Source organism: Mobula birostris, chromosome 4 (assembly GCF_030028105.1).
Source record: "Mobula birostris isolate sMobBir1 chromosome 4, sMobBir1.hap1, whole genome shotgun sequence".
Taxonomy (NCBI): domain Eukaryota; kingdom Metazoa; phylum Chordata; class Chondrichthyes; order Myliobatiformes; family Myliobatidae; genus Mobula; species Mobula birostris.
In genome coordinates, this window is record NC_092373.1 from 112,171,814 (window position 1) to 112,190,093 (window position 18,280).

Genomic DNA, 18,280 nt, shown 5'->3' on the forward strand with positions numbered 1-18,280 from the left:
GGTCCGAGTCCACAGGACACTCAAAGCTGCTGTGCAGGTTGAATCTTTGGTTAAGAAGGCACACAGTGCATTGGCCTTAATCAATCGTGGGATTGATTTTAGGAGCCGAGAGGTAATGTTGCAGCTATATATGACCCTGGTCAGACCCCACTTGGAGTACTGTGTTCAATTCTGGTCACCTCACTACAGGAAGGATGTGGAAACCATAGAAAGGGTGCAGAGGAGATTTACAAGGATGTTGCCTGGAATGGGGAGCTTGCCTTATAAAAACAGGTTGAGTGAACTTGGCCTTTTCTCCTTGGAGCGACGGAGGATGAGAGGTGACCTGACAGAGATGAGTAAGATGATGAGAGGCATTGATCATGTGGATAGTCAGAGGCTTTTCCTAGGGCTGAAATGGCTAGAATGAGAGGGCACAGTTTTAAGGTGCTTGAAAGTAGGTACAGAGGAGATGTCAGAGGTAAGTTTTTTGACACAGAGAGTGGTGAGTGCGTGGACTGGGCTTCCGGTGACGGTGATGGAGGATGATATGATGGGGTCTTTTAAGAGAATCCTTTTCTTAATTTTATATATTTCTGTAAGATCTCTTCTTATTCTTCTGAGTACAGTCCTAGGCAACTCAATCTCTCCTCATAGTCTAACCCCCTCATCTCTGGAACCTACCTGGTGAACTTCCTCTGCACTGCCTCCAAAGCCAGTAAGTCCTTCCCTTAAGTAAGGAGACTAAAACTGATTCAGTACTCCAGGTGTAGCCTCACCAGTACCCTGTACAGTTGCAGCATAACCCCCCTGCTTTTAAATTCAATCCCTCTCACAATGAAGGCCAACATTCCATTTGTCTTCTTGATAGCCTGCTGCATCTGCAAACTAACTTTTTGTGATTCATGCACAAGCACTCCCAAGTCCCTCTGCACAGCAGCATGCTGCATTTTTTACCATTTAAATAGTAATCCGCTCTTTTATTTTTCCATCAAAAGTGGATGACCTCGCATTTATCAACATTGTACTCTATCTGCTAGACCCTTGCCTACTCATTTAACCTATCTACATCTCTCTGCAGACTCTCCATATTTTCTGCACAGTTTGTTTCTCCACTCAATTTAGTATCATCAGCAAACTTAGATACACTACATTCGGTCCCCTCTTCCAAATTGTTAATATAGATTGTGAACAGTTGTGGGCCCAGCACTGACCCTTGCAGGACACCGCTCACCACTGACAGCCAACCAGAGTAACACCCATGTTCGAAACTCTCTGCTTTCTATTAGTTAACCAATCCTCTATCCATGCTAATACATCACCCCCAACTCTATGCATCCTTATCTTATGGATAAGTCTTTTATGTGGCACCTTATTGAACGCCTTCTGGAAATCCAAGTAAATAATGTCCATCTGTTCCCCTCTATCCACTGCACTCATTACATCCTCAAAGAACTCCAGTAAGTTTGTCAAACAGGACCGGCCTTTGCTGAATCCATGCTGTAACTACCTGATGGATCCATTTATTTCCAGATGCCTCATTATTTCTTGTTTAGTGATAGCTTCAAGCATTTTCCCAAAAGATGTTAAACTAATTGGTCTCTAGTACATGCCTTTTGCCTACATCCTTTTTTGAACAGTGGCATGACATTCGCCATCTTCCAATCTGCCAGGACCTGCCCAGAGTTGTGAGAATTTTGGTGAATTATCACCAAGGCCTCTACTATAACTTCTGCCATTTCTTTCAGTACCCTGAGATACATTCCTTCAGGACCAGGGGACTTGTCTATCTTCAAGCCCATAAATTTGCTCAACACTACCTCTTTTGTATACCTATTGTATCAAGGTCCTCACCTTCCATCGTATGCATATCATTTCTCTTTGGCATGTTAGATGTGTCCTCCACTGTGAAAACCAACACAACATAGTCATTCAGAGCCTCTGCTATTTCTTCATTACCCAATATCAATTCCTCCTTCTTGTCCTCCAAGGGACCTACATTCACTTTGGCCACCTTTTTGCACTTTATATAATTATAAAAAACTTTTACTATCCATTTTTATATCTTGTGCTAGTTTATTTTCATAATCTAGCTTTCCTTTATTTATTGCTCACTTAGAGGTCCTTTGTTGCTTTTTAAAGTTTTCCCAATCTGCCAATTTCCCACTACTCTTGGTGACTTTGTATGCATGAGTTTTTAGTTTGATGCCTTCTTTTATTTCCTTAGTTATCCAAGGCTGGCTCTCCCTGCCCTTAATGTCCTTGCTTTTAACTGGAATATTCTTTTGTTGAGCACTGTGAAAAATCTCTTTAAAAGTGTTCCACTGTTCCTCGACCATCCCACCATGTAGCCTGTGTTCCCAGTCTACACTAGTCAAATCTTCCCTCATCCCATTGTAGTCTCCATTGTTTAGGCATAATACACTGGTTTTAGATCGAACTATTGCACCCTCCATTTTTATGAGATACTCAATCATACTATGATCACTCTTTTCAAGAGGATCTCTAACTGCAAGATCATTAATTTTACCTGTCTCTTTGCGCAGGACCAGATCTAAGATAGCACATTCCCTGGTAGGTTCAGTAACATGCTACTCAAGGAAGCCATCATGGATGCATTCTATGAAGTCCTCCTCAAGACTGCCTCGACCAACTTGATTCACCAAATCTATGTGCAAGTTAAAGTGCTCCATGATAAAAGCTGTTCCGTTCTTACATGCCTGAGATAGCTCTCTGTTTATTGCCTATGCTATTGTAATGTTATTATTCGGTGGCCGACAGATAATTCCCACCTGTGATTTTTCCCTTTACTATTCCTAATCTCTACCTAGATGGATTCAACATTCTGCTGCTTAGATCTTATATCATCTCTCACTATCGCCCTGATCTCAGCTCTAATTAGAACGCTACCCCACCTCACTTACCTTCCTGCCTATCCTTCCATATTACCTGATATCCTTGGATTTTAATTCCCAATCCCCTCCACTCTGTAATGTCTCTGTAATTCCCACTAAATCATACCCCTTTGTACTGACTTGTGCCACAAGTTCACTGACTTTGTCACTGACCTCTACTTTCTTAGAAGTCTGTGCAAATTCAGCATGTCGCTGAAAACTTTGACAAACTTCTATAGATGCACAGTGGAGAGTGTAAGCTGATTACATCACAACTTGGCATGGAAACACCAATGTGCAGACCTGGAAAAGACTGCAGCAAATGGTGGAAACAGAGTAGCCCATCACAGTCAAATCCCTCTTCCCATTGAGTACATTTATGTGGAGCACAACCACAAGAAAATAGCATCCATCATCAAAGACCCCCACTGTCCAGGCCATCCCTCTTCTTGATGCTACCATCAGATAGGTGGCACTAAAGCCTTGGATCCCACACCACCATTTTCAGAAACATTTATTACCCTACAACCATCGGCATGGATAACTTCAGTCACCCACCCTATCAAACCCTGCAAGAACTTTGTCAGTGAGATTATTTACATTCTTCTAAAATATAGAGAATACAAGCCTACTTTCCTCAATCTCTTGGATACAGCAAACACATCGTCCCAGTAGACAAAGCCATGCCCTTCATTTCTGGGAGCATCATGCTTGAGAGGAATACAAAGTGAATAGCTTTCATTTACCAAAATTAATTGCCTCGCATTTGTAAATAACTTGTTACTTACCTAATTTTATATTGTATATAAATAGTTAATTGAAAGACTATCTTTTAGGTGTATATAGTTATTCTGGTTGGGGGACTTATTAAAAACAAACAATATAGCATTCTAAGTGTTTATATACCTTTAAGAACAATGTGTTCTATGAAATGGAATATGAACCAATGAACACTACCTCACTACCTATTTAAAATTTTTATTTTTGTACTACTTATTCAACTATTATATAGTCACTTTGATATATCATTATATTAGGCAATAGTGTTAGTGAAGTGTTGCTTGCCATTCCATAAAGGATGTTTGGCTGGAAGCTCCATCCTGTCTTACAATGTAGAATAACCTGCAGATGTAATCAGAACAAGGCAGTGTTTCTGCAGGGAGGCTGTCACAGAATAGTGGCATCATCTATAATATGACAAAGATTCAGATAGCAAGGACAGTTTCTTTTTCTCTAGATCCTTCCAACCTGCCGGAGGGCACATTAACCAATTCACAGCTGATGATCGCCAGATGCACTCTCGCCAATACTCTTTGTAACTCCAGCATGATGGCCTGTTCATATTTCACTGACAGTTGATGTAACTCCTCAATATTATGTTAATCTGGCTGCTCAGAACCAGGATTATTCCTTCATACATTGTTTTGTTCGGGAAGCAATATTTAGCATAGACTGATATGACAATTAATCCATAGCCTTAGAGAAGTCTGCGGTGAACAGATGCCAGTGTGTTTAAAGTCTTGAACTGGTCTGCATACTTTTATCAATAGTCCAAAAAGACTGTCAGGGTTTGACATATGCTGTTTTTTTTGTAATGGAGCCGAAATTAAAATAAGGTCTCCTGCAGTAGCAACACTGATCGGATATGATCAGATATCCTCTGGAGGTGGCGAGGAGAGAATCAGGATTCGCCTGAAGCTACAATCTTCAGGAGAAACAGCTGACTGTTCAACACTTCAGCTGAGCAATCCCTATTATCACTGAATTAGCAGAAGCTCCAACCTCTCTCTCAGTATTTCCACCATCTCAAGTAATTTCGGCTTCCCAAAACCAGCACTGCTGCACATCAGCTGACGTTGCAAGGTCACCTGTTACTACCTTGATAACAAAAAAATTATGCTATGTGAAAAATAATAACTGAAACTATTAATAATTAATTAGGGAAGGTTGATTTCTTCCTGCTACTAGCTTCATGCATGACAGTATGCATTTTAGAAATTCCACAATTCAGCCAGCATCCATTATGAGTACACAAGACAGCTGATGTTTTGACTAAACCTGCTCCTCAGACCTAATGTTGCAGATCAACAATATTTACAAAGGAGCAGATGACATGGAATGTCCTGTAATATTGAGTATCGGAGAAAGGCAGAAATGAGAGGTCATGAATTAAACATAAACCTTAATCGAAATCAAAAAAGCAAACATTAAGTCTGTGAACAGAATGAAAGATATATCAGCAGTTAGGTTAGCAAGTGTGGTAACAATGTCAAGTAACAGATCAGAAAACTAACACAAGAGAGAGGTGCATCAGCGCCAGGCACGAATAGCATTCTTCCCACATAGGCAGGGTTGGGAAGGTGTCACCTACTCTAGCATCAAACCATTCATCTTCCCCCATCAGGATTGCATACCCATTCCAGAATCCAGCAATAAGTGTTCTCCTGATGGTTTAAACAATTATTAGACTGGAAGTCAAGTGCAGGAAGACAGATGATATAGTATGCAGAAAATAAAACACAATATCCCAAAAATAAACAATAGTAGTCGGCAATTGATCAATTGGAATGAAGAAGTTAATGTTCTGTTCATCACAATCAAAACCTCTCATCCTTGTGAGCACAGTATTAGCAAAACTTGAAACATGATAACATAATAAAAAGAACCATCGCTTCAGTTTTGAGAAAGTCTCAGAAACAGCTGGGCAAAGTATTTATGAAAAACTCATAACAAAAATGAGCTGAAGGGTGGCTCAGTGACACAGGAATTAGTATCACCGCAAAACAGTTCCAGTGTTTACAGTGCAATCCTGATTGCAGGTGCTTTCCCTGTGACCATGTGGGTTTCCTCCCACATGCCAAAGATTGAAAGTACGTTTATTATCAAAGTATGTAAGCAGTATACAACCCAGGATCATCTTCCCCACAGACAGCCACGAAGCAAAGAAAACCATGGAACCGGTTCAAAGAAAAATATCAATCCCCCACGCTAAAAAAAACACAGAAATGGCAACAAAAAAAAACGAGCGAAAAACACAGAATATAAAACATAAAAACGAAGGAGCCCAGGCATAACTCAATTCAGCTCAGAGTTCATTATCTGCAGGTCACCTTGATTCGAAGTCTCCAAAGTAATAACAGAAAAAGGAGCAATCAGAAACCACAAAAACAACATAACGTGAACTACAGTCCAATTGACAAACCACAGACCCAGAACTTCACAGGCACCATCCTCCAACAGCATCAAGGGAGAGAGAAACCATTTAAACACAGGGGCCTTCATTTGGGAGCAGCGAGCAAGAGGGAGAGAAAGAGAGAGAGAGAGAGAGAGAGACCACCACTCACAGACACCTTCCTCCGGCAGCAGTGAGCAAGAGGCTGGTAGTCAGTCGGTACTGAACACTCGCTCTCCTTCTGCACTTGCCTCAATGCTTTCAATCTTCCTCAATGCTGGAACTGGAACAGATGGAAGTGCACTGGCAGCCATCATGGACTCAGCAGGCCAAATGATCATCCTTTATGTCTTTAGGAATTATGAAACCAAATATGAAACTCCCAGTTCAACAAAGTATTTGCTTTGTAGTTCCTATGCAATTTCAAGGTAAACAAACATTAAACATTCAATAAGCTTGTGTTTATTAGCCACCTGCCATGTACTTTTGAGCTGTTTTTGTAATTAAAAAGTAAAATAAATCTATCAACACGAGAAAGTCTACAGATGCAGAAAATTCAAAACAATGCACACAAAATGCTGGAGGAGCTCAGCAAGTCAGGCAGCACCTACAGAAATGAATAGATAGATAGTTGATGTTTCGGGCCAAGGCCCTTCTTCAGGTCTGATGGATTTATGATTTTTTCTGATGTTGATGCCTTGCTGTGGCTGGCATTGGGTAAAAGGTGGACTGATCAACTGCATCACTGGAACATCATTGTTTCCTGCCTAACTCTAAATTGTACTTGTCATGGCAAAATTGCACTATGGCAGAAACCAGCTAGATGAAAGTAGACTAACTATGCAGAAGGAGAAAACATAGCAGCTAAGTGAACATCAGCCCTTGCTGAGATGTAATTACCTGATCTAACTAAATACAGATATATAGGAGTGATCACAAAATGATAAGCTTATTGTTTTCTTCATCACTTATGTAATGAGTACATCATTTGTACATTTTGCTGGCAATGTGTTGCAATGACCTTAACCCTAATGCTAATGCAAGATGAAATTCTGATGGACTGACAATTATCAATCATTACCAAAAGTATACTAGAGTTCTAATCACTGTTTTTATTCATTCAGATGATGTTGATATTTCCGGCAGGGTCAGCATTTGGTGTCTTTTGGTTAGTCCAGACAAGGGTGGAAATTTCCATCCTGGTGTAATGAGCTGGTTAAGATTTCTATTGCTATGCTGTAGGCATTTCATTTTAAGAGTTTTCTGTAAAAGCAGTGTAGCCTACTGGTAGAATATTTTGTTTCAGCTAAAGATAAGAAGTCCTGATGTTCAACTTAGGAACATTGTGTCAGTCAATCAGGATGGTGGGATCTGGAAAAGATTCTGGAGAGTCTTCACTGCAAGAAGTGCTTTGTTCAGATGAATATGGCCCCAAGGAGGAGGGCTAATACTCCAGAGAGAGAGATGGACTTCGAGGGAAGTTCAGACTGTGGCGAGCGTGTCACACAGACCATGGGTTCAGCACCATGACAGATGCTTACACCAAGCTTTGGAAGAGATAAGCTGCAACAGTCATGTGCACATTTAGACTGGTTTAACTTTTTTTTCTTTATCTTAACAATTGTTTGATAAAGGTGAAATTAGTAAATCTACTTTCTTTATAATTGGATGCAGTGTTTGATCCTTTATTTCTTTCTGACTGATGATTGTGTACGGGCAGTATTTACACAGTATTCACTCAAATTGAGATTTCTTTAATTGGAACATCACAAAGTTCCTGTTTGGTTGAACCCCAAATCATGCCGACCCTAGATGTGTATTGTTTGGGAAAGGTGGCATTCTCACCACTGAGTCACATGGCTGTTAAGAGAGCTAGCTAACGAGCCGAGTTTGTATACAAGCCCAATGAGAGGGTTATACTTGCATGACAATAGTAATGACATTGGGTTTCCATAGCAATTGAGCAATTTTATTTATTTACCTATTTATTGGGATACAACACGGAATAGGCCCTACCACCCTTCAATCCCAGCAATCTGCTGATTTAATCCCAACCAAATCACAGGACAATTTACAACGGCCAAGTAACCTACCAACTGGTACTTCTTTGGACTGTGGGAGGAAATCAGAGCACCCGGAGGAAACCCACATGGTCACAGAGAGAACATACAAACTCCTTACAGGCAGCCGCAGAAACTGAACCCTAGATGTTGGTACTGTAAAGTGCTGTGCTAACCATTTTGCTAGCATGCCACTCATCAATAGTGTCATAGCTTTTTAATTCCAAATCTTTCAGACTAAATTGTAATATTTGATTTCATTTCTATAAATTACAAATAGAGTAAGATAACTAGTAGGCAATTAAAATATCTTGAAAAGATTGAGGGAAGGTAATAGGAGTAATGTAATGTTCTTTACAAGTTATTCCCGTAAGCAAATCAACACCACACCTTGGCAATGAGGATTGGTTTGTTGGCTTTCCCACTGTTAATTCTCAGATATTTTCCTAATCCATTTGCCTGAGCTTTACTGAGGTACTGCTCCGAGGATGCTGAAAGCCCTCTAGTAGTTTTCTCACATAACTATTCTTCATTTGTAAACCCAGCTGGTGAATGAAAGCAGCTTTTCAATTTTACAGTTTTACCAATGCTGATTGTATTTTTCCTGGACGCTGCATACTGGGGTTAATAGATGGCAATCAGCCTTTCCCCTCAGGCTATTGTGCCAGTCAATTTATTCACACAGTAGGCCTTTGGACAACTTCACTTCCCAGTCAGACGAGGTCAGTTTGACTTCGTATAATCGTCACTACCAGGCCAATGTCAACCCCCTTCTGATTTTAATCTCAATTAAGATAAAAACCAGCAAAGATATAAATTGAGCTTCAGAATCACAAACCTATCTTAACCAGTAATACATAATAAGTTGGGGGACCACTTCACTGAGCACCTCCACACCGCCCTCCGTAAGCAGGACTTCCCAGTGACCAGACATTTTAATTTCCATTCCCATTCCTGTTCCGACACATCAATCCATGGCCAAGATGATGAGGCCACCCTGAGGATGGCAGAGCAACTCTTTATACCCTCCAACCTGATAGCATGAATATCAATTTGGATTTCTCTTTCTGGTGAACAAATTCCTCCCCCCCCCCCTTACCAGTCCTAAATTTTATTTCTTCTCACCTGCCTATTACTTCCCCCCCTGTGTCCCCTCCTCCTTCTCTTTCTCCTATTGTCCACTCTCTTCTCCTACTAGATTCTTTCTTCTCCTGCCCTTGACCTTTCCACTCACCTGGCTTTACCTATCCCCTTCCAGCTAGCCTCTTTTCCCTCCACCAGCCCCCCATGTTTTTATTCTGGGCTTTCCCCTTCCTCTTCGTCGACTATCTATCTATTCATTTTCATGGATGCTGTCTAACCTGCTGAGTTCCTCCAGCATTTTGTACATGTTGCTTCGTATTTCCAGCATCTGCAGACTTTTTTTGTGTTTGTAATGCATAATGTTAGGCCAGGAGATGACAATTGTTCTTGATTATTGATCTCTATATTATTAATAGTCTCTTGTTTGCAACAATGGTTGTAGATGTTTCTAGAGACAATTTGTGAAGAATCCTTAATTAAGTGATATGAACATTGTTTGCAGCACTTGTGTTTCATATGCATCAGTCTGTCAGCTCTGCAGAATCAGCAGCAGTTTATTGCCAGTATGTGAAATATACCAGAGCTGATCGTTGTACAGTGCCAAGCATAAAACACAAGACAGTACCATAACAGACAACACAATAGCAACCAACAATTTTCTAAACAATAGTGCAAACAGCTATGAGCGATCCACAATTACCAGTCACCTGCTCAAACTTCACTCATCAAACTTAAATAATGTGAGCATATGAACAGTTCAAGTAATTATCAACAGAACAAGGAGAGCAGTAAAGACCAATCCACAGATGCTGTGCAGGAACAGTTAGGGTATCACACCTGATGAGTTTAATCGAGAAGCTGGAGAGCTACAGGAAAGAAGCATTGGAGATTAGATTAGATTCAACTTTATTGTCATTGTGCCGAGTACAGATACAAAGCCAAAGAAATGCAGTTAGCATCTAATCAGAAATGCAAAGAATAGTGTTATTTACAAAATAACTGTGAATAAAATGTAACTGCTACAGCACACAAACATAAAAGTACTGAGACAGTAATATGGGTGCAATAGTGCTTAACGTTGTGATGTGAGGTTCAGCAGGGTCACAGCCTCAGGGAAGAAGCTCTTCCTGTGCCTGCTGGTGCGGGAACGGAGGCTCCTGTAACACCTATTGGATGGGCGAGAGTAAAAAGTCCATGGTTATGGTGAGATGCCTTCTTGATAATGCTTTTCGCCCTGCCCAGGCAGCGTTTATGGTAGATGTTCTCAATAGTGAGCAATTGGGTGCCGATAATCCACTGGGCAGTTTTCACCACAAGCTGGAGTTCTTTGCGGTCCAATTCGTGACAATTGCCATACCACACTGAGATGCAGTTGGTAAGTATGCTCCCAATGGTCCAGCAGTAAAAGTCCGTCAGTATCCTGGGGCAGAAGTGAGCCTTCTTGATGTGTAGTCCTGGTGCTGATGGACTTGTAGTATCTCCCTGATGGCATTTTGGGGACTAGGTGACTGCTTGCATGGGTGAGGTCAAACTGCAATGCACTTCTTTGGAAGTTGAAAAAATGTTGAGTGAACATGCTGCACACTACAATTCCACCCGAACTCTAGCTAACAACAGAACAGAGTTCAGCACTGAATTTTAAGTAACTGATTTGCAGAGGAGTCCAGAATTCAGAGATGAAAGTTACAGTTTACCTACTCTTTTAAGCATTCAGGCAGTATAGGATTATCCACCATATTCAGTCCCTCTGGGTTATATGATAAGGGACAATTAACAGTTGGACTTGCTGGTAATTGGAGGCTTCGACACATGCCAACTTTTAAGGCCATAAGACCATCAGACCTTAAAACATAGGATCAGGATTAGACCATGTGGCCCATCAAGTTTGCTCCGCCATTCCATCATGGCTGATTTATAAACCCTCTCAACCCTATTCTCCTACCTAACCCCATATGCTCTCTGACTCCCTTACTGGTCAAGAACCGACCAACCTCCCCTTTAAATATACCGAATAACTTGGCCTCCATAGCTGCCTGTGGCAATGATTTCCACAGATTCACCACCCTCTGGCTAAAGAAATTCCTCTTCATCTCTGTTATAAAGGGACATCCCTCTATTCTGAGGCTGTGTCCTCTCTGGTCCTAGACTCGGCCACAGAGGGAAACATCCTCTCCACATCTGCCCTATCTATGCCTTTCAATATTCGCTAGGTTCACATCAAATGCTCCACATACACCAACCCCTCCATTCCTGGAATGATTCCCATGAAACTCCTTTGGACCATCTCCAATGGAAGTAAACACGAGGAAATCTGCAGATGCTGGAAATTCAAGCAACACACATCAAAGTTGCTGGTGAATGCAGCAGGCCAGGCAGCATCTCTAGGAAGAGGTGCAGTTGACGTTTCGGGCCGAGACCCTTCGTCAGGACTAACTGAAAGAAGAGCTAGTAGTATTCATGGCCTCCTCTACTGTAAAGATGAAGCTGCACTCAGGTTGGAGGAACAACACCTTATATTCTATCTGGGTAGCCTCCAACCTGATGGCATGAACATTGACTTCTCAAACTTCTGCTAATGCCCCACTTCCCCCTCGTACCCCATCCATTATTTATTTATATACACACATTCTTTTTCCCTATCTCCTTTTTCTCCCTCTGTCCCTCTTACTATACACCTTGCCCATCCTCTGGATTTTCCCCCCTCCCCCTTGTCTTTCTCCCTAGGCCTCCTGTCCCATGATCCTCTCACATCCCTTTTGCCAATCACCTGTCCAGCTCTTGGCTCCATCCCTCCCCCTCCTGTCTTCTCCTATCATTTTGGATCTCCCCCTCCCCCTCCCACTTTCAAATCTCTTACTAACTCTTCCTTCAGTTAGTCCTGACAAAGGGTCTCGGCCCGAAACGTCGACAGTACCTCTTCCTAGAGATGCTGCCTGGCCTGCTGCGTTCACCAGCAACTTTGATGTGTGTTGCTCCAATGGAAGTCCATTTTTTTCTTAAATAAAGGGCCCAAAATTGATCACAATACTCTAAGTGCAGCATGGCCAATGGCTTATCAAGCCCCAGCACTACATCCTTGCTTTTATATTTTAGTCCTCTCGAAATGTATGTTATCACTATGTTTGCCTTCCCCACTGACTCGATTTGCAAATTAAACGTTAGGGACTCCCAAGATCCTTTGCAGCTCAGTTTTTTGGATTTTCTCTCAATTTAGAAAATAGTCAGTGTTTTTGTTCCTTCTTCCAAAGTGTATGGCCACATACTTTCCGACATTATAGTCCATCTGCAATATCTCCCAATCTGTCAAGGTCTATATGCAGACTCCCTGCTTCCTCAACACTGCCTACCCCTTCACCTATCTTTCTATCATCTGCAAACTTTACCATAAAGCCACCAATTCCGTCAACCAAATTATTGACATATAACATGAAAAGAACCGTTCCCAACACTGATCCCTGTAGAATTCCACCAGTCACCAGCAGCCAAACAGAAAAGGCCCTGCTTATTCCTACTCTTTGCCTCCTGCCAGTCAGAAAATAGTCTATCCGTGCTATTCCTGTAATACCATGGGCTCTTATCTTATTAAGTAGCCTCATGTGCTTCACCTTGTCAAAGGCCTTCTGAAAATCCAAGTAAACAACATCCACTGACTCTCCTTGGCCAATCCTGCCTATTATTTCCTCAAAGAATTCCAACCTATTTGTCAGCCAAGATTTCCCCTAAAGGAAAGCATGCTGACTTTGATATATTTTGTCATGTGGCCCCCAGGCCTCCAAAACCTCATCCTTAACAATGGATTCCAACATTGATGTACCAAAAATTGTTGACTGTACCTTTTCTTGGATCCACAGGTGTGAATTTGCCAAAAACTGTAAAGCCCTGTATGACAGTAGGACTTTGCATAATGTAATGTCAGTGCCAGAACAAACTCTTTCCAAAAAAAGGCAAAAAAACACTCTGATGCTTCCGCTGGTGTATTAATTGTCAAACCTAACAAACTCTTCGAAATTTCCTAGTGATCAGGAATATTCAAGTAGTAATTTTTTTTAAAAGCCAATACTTTAAAAAAGTAATTACACTCATTTATTTAAAAGTATATAAAGTAACAATTATTTCTAAATAAACAAAATCAAAGCAAGTGCAATTGAATAAATGATAAAAAAAAGTAATTGCATTGTTAGTCTTTGCTGAGAAGAGAATGGCAGTTAACATGACAGGGAAGTCAAAGGTCTTCAATGAGGTTATTAATTGTTAGTGGGCAACGATTGTAGGAATGGGGCTCAAGAAGGAAAATGACATTTATTTATGTTCGCAGGTGGCAGACTTGGATGGAATAATTAATTATTACTTCGTACTTCTTAACCATGGATGAGAATAGCATCCTTGTTAATATCCAAGTAGAAATGAGGGTGGTGTGGAGAAAATTGATAGGGGGAAAGCACAAGATAACTATACCTATAATAACTGAGTTGAATGGTAAAGATGGGATGCATCCTGAGTTACTGGAGCAAGTAGGAAAGGAGATTGCAAAAGGCCTTACTATAATTTTCCAATCTTTCCTTGTAAGTATCAGAGAAATGGAGAAGTGAAAACTTGTAAGTCTGGACGTGTAAAGAATGCCAGGCAAATATAGGTCAGCCAGTTTAACCTCAGCGATGGTTAAACTGACAGACCTGTAGATACTGGATAACAAATGACTTTAGAAAAATCATTTATTCATGGAATACCATAGAAATTGTCTTTATGGATTTTCAGTAGGAATTTGACAAGTCCCTTATAAGAGTGGTTGAGAAAACTGAGTCATACACTAAAGGTCAGTGTGTAGACATGGATTAAAAACAATGTAGCTTAAGTCAGAAGGTAGAGAATCAGAATAGACCGGGTTCTTCAGACAAGAGGTTAGCAGGCAGTTCCCCAGAGGTCAGCACAGACATCACTGCTTTTTTCAAAATAATAGATTAGCCTGTTTCAAAATGTTTAGATCACACCAGACCCGGAGATTGCTAACTTGTGAGGGGGATAGAAACAGGATGCTGCAGTTTAGGCAGACAAATGGCAAATGTCATTCAGCAAGATGTGATAGAATGTTCAAGGAGAGTCAGCACCAACTGATTAGCACAATGTTGAACAGAGGGATCTGTGTGCATGTGTTCATAACACCTTGAAGAGGGAAGGAATGGTTAAGAAAGCATATGAGGCCCTGAGATTCGTAAATAGCCTGTTATGCGGCTGGCACTTAGGGCAGCAATGAAGATCCTCCATCTCTGGCGGTGTTTACAGCTTCCTTCATTGTGTCTGTAGCTTCCTGTCAGTTTTCACCTCTCAGTCATGCAAGTTGCGGGTGAAGACTTAGGAATATCATCACTCTCAGATAGAGAAGCATTCTTCATTGCTGCTTCCGTAATAATTTTGTTTTACCAGTCAGGGTTGTTAACCCTGAGCTGAACCCCTGAACCTGGAGGACTGGTGGACCATCTATGCTTTGACTTGTTTGGCATGGGTGACCCTATCAAGAGCCAAAATGTTAAGCCCTGACTCCAGCCAACATACTGTAGCTCTGCGGATCATTAAGGCTTGCAAGGCTCCGAACCATGACAAGATCGTGATCCTCTTACAGGAGAGTACAGAAGCAAGGGAATTATGTTGAGGAAATATAAAACACTGGCTAGGCCTCAACAGCAATACTGGGTCTCTTCCAGGTCACAGCATTTTAGAAAGAATGTGATGAGAATGCAGAAGTAATTACTAGAACTGCTCCAGGTTTGAGGGTTTAACTGGAGAAGCTAAGATTGTTCTTGTAGCAGGAAGGTTGATTTTCAACACCACATCTGGTTCAAGTAGGATAACTGGAGAAAAGCTCTTCATGTTAACTGATAGTTCAAAATCAAAAATACAGGTTCAAAATGACGTACAAGAGGAATGGATTTGACAGAAAATTTGTTTTTAATGAGAGTATACGTAGTTACAGTCTAGAACAACTTTATACTGTACCTGTGTTAGTGTAGGGCTTTCAAATGAAAATTGGATAGCTATCGGAAGAAAAACTATATACATGGCTTTCAGTTAGGAACAGAGGCATAGGAATGAGTAGATAGTGCCTGGATTATCAAAGTGAGTTGAATGGCCTAATTTCATGTTGCTTCCATTCTATTAAGCCAATTCTTCACAACAAAACCAATCCTAGGTGGAGTATGTCTGTCAACTACATTTGAACTTTTTAACCCACAACTACATTATTAGCATAGATAGCCTTTCACATAAACAGGAAAGAAAGCAGTTGAGATGCAAAAATATTATTAATATAATTTCCTATCATGCCTTTGGCCTCCTTGATTCCTATTAGGTTCTCATGGTAGCGCAGTGGTTATCGTGACGCTTTACAGTAGCAGTGAGATGGGTTCAATTCCTATTGCTGCCTGTAAGAAGTTCGTATGTTCTCCCCATGACTGCGTAGGTTACTTCCGGGAGCTTCAGTTTCCTCCCACAGTCCAAAGATGTACCGTTTGTTAGGTTAATTGGTCATGGTTAGCTAGGGTTAAATCAGGAGATTGCTGGACTGTGCAGCAGGAGGGGCCTGTTCTGTGCTGTGTCTCAATAAATAAATCAAAACTTTAACTTTACAGGAAAATTCCAGGATGACCAAGAAACCTATAAACCTGCAGTTAAGTTGTAAAAACCCATGTTTTACCCGCCGAAGCTGAGAAGATATTGGAAATGATGATCCACGTCTCCTGAGAGGATTACACAGCAGACCTGCTACACTACATCTAAGTGCTTTTTGGCGCCATCTTCTTCACATAATCAATTTGCTTGTTGTTAACTCTCCACTCATGCTCAAGCTTATGCACTCCCCCACTTTAAAATGCAATCAAAAAAAGAAGGAAAGGAAAGAAAATGGGATAGAAAAGCACAAATAATTTAATACAAAATATGGCATTTTAAAAATATTCAGCAATTAAAATCTGAAGGGTTAAGACTCCTCAGTATAGCCGGCAATTTTCATTGAAAGGGAGGTCGAATCAATAATTAACACATAATCTATCCGTAACACGTGATATAACTGCAACTGTTCCATCTGCTTTTTCAGTAGAAGATCAGTGCTAGAGTAGTAATGAAACTATTTTTCGGAAAATGGATTATATGCTCTTTTTAAAACTATTATCCTTCTATTTATGCAAGTTTTGTAAGATGCATTACTTTGCTATCCGCATTTGTATTGCCTCATTTTTCTTCTCTCAATCTAATCTGATGATGCCCTGAAGTATTTTTGTCATACTGGAACTTTTGGAAGTGATGGATAAATCCAGATTGTCACAATGGAACTGTGTCTCCGCTGTGCTGATGAAGAATATGAAAATACCAGATTTAATACAGTCAGAAATAAATACTGCAGCAATGCACCTGACAGTATATCATTCCACATATGAATGTGCACAGTATGGTTCCAACCTCGAAGGAAGTCATCTTTCCAATGGAAGATTTCAAATCACAAATTTGACAAAAGCGTAATTTATTTCCAGTTTGTAAATCTTGCTATAAAAATTCTGTGTATTTTGCTTCTTTATCAAAGTATTTTGCTACTTTGTTGTTGTAAATTTTCAGTCACTCATCTTGCAATTTTTTTTGTATTTTTATCCCAACATATAATTTATGCACAGGAACTCTCCTGTGTTATTAGTCAGCCTGAGCCATTCCATCAGACTGTTAAGAGAAAAATTACCTTGAACAATTTCTTCTAATGTGACCTCTGACTGTTGGGAGAAATTGCCCAATCTCCTCTGCTGTGAGATCTGATCATTAGGGTAATTAACCCAACTCCTTCTCATGTGCCCTCTGACCATTAGCTCAAACTACCCACACTCAAATAAAATTTGAATATTAGTGGCAAATGTCTCCATCAATAGCCTAAAGTGTGAACTCCAACTATTAGGGATAATAGCTCATGATTGAATGGCGCAGCGGACTCCATGGGCCAAATGGCATACTTTGGCTCCTATATCTTATGGTTTTATAACCATATAACCATATAACAATTATAGCACAGAAACAGGCCATCTCGGCCCTTCTAGTCCATGCCAAACTTTTACTCTCACCTAGTCCCACCGACCTGCACTTGGTCCATAACCCTCCATTCCTTTCCTGTCCATATATCTATCCAATTTAACTTGAAGCAACAACATCGAATCTGCCTCAACCACTTCTGCTGGAAGCTCGTTCCACCCGGCTACCACTCTCTGAGTAAAGAAGATCCACCTCATGTTACCCCTAAACTTTTGCCCTTCAACTCTCAACTCATGTCCTCTTGTTTGAATCTCCCCCATTTTCAATGGAAAAAGCCTATCCACTTTAACTCTATCAATCCCCCTCATAATTTTAAATACCTCTATCAAGTCCCCCCTCAACCTTCTACGCTCCAAAGAATAAAGACCGAACTTGTTCTCCCTTTCTCAGTAACTTAGGAGATGAAACCCAGGCAACATTTTAGTAAATCTCCTCTGTACTCTCTCAATTTTATTGACATCTTTCCTATAATTCGGTGACCAGAACTGTACACAATACTCCAAATTTGGCCTTACCAATGCCTTATACAATTTCAACATTACATCCCAACTCCTATACTTAATGCTCTGATTAATAAAGGCCAGCATGCCGAAAGCTTTCTTCACCACCCTATCCACATGAGATTCCACCTTCAGGGAACTATGCACCATTATTCCTAGATCCTTCTGTTCTACTGCATTCTTCAATGCCCTACCATTTACCATGTATGTCCTATTTTGATTAGTCCTACCAAAATGCAGCACCTCACATTTTTCAGCATTAAACTCCATCTGTCATCTTTCAGCCCACTCTTCTAACTGGCCTAAATCTCTCTGCAAGCTTTGAAAACCTACCTCATTATCCACAACGCCACCTATCTTAGTATCATCTGCATACTTACTAATCCAATTTACCACCCCATCATCCAGATCATTAATATATATGACAAACAACATTGGACCCAGTACAGATCCCTGAGGCACACTGCTACACACTGTCCTCCAATCTGACACACAGTTATCCACCACTACTCTCTGGCGTCTCCCATCCAG

The 18,280-nt window shown here is 40.7% G+C and overlaps 1 long non-coding RNA gene across 1 annotated transcript in view; it reads left to right on the forward strand.

Annotated features, from left to right (window-relative positions):
- LOC140195999 (uncharacterized) overlaps positions 1-17,058 on the forward strand; it is a 41,911-nt gene extending 24,853 nt beyond the window's left edge. Inside the window, exon 4 of the long non-coding RNA XR_011885592.1 lies at positions 15,812-17,058. This is a non-coding gene — a long non-coding RNA (uncharacterized lncRNA). The remainder of the gene's footprint in view (positions 1-15,811) is intronic.
- Positions 17,059-18,280: the final 1,222 nt, after the last annotated feature.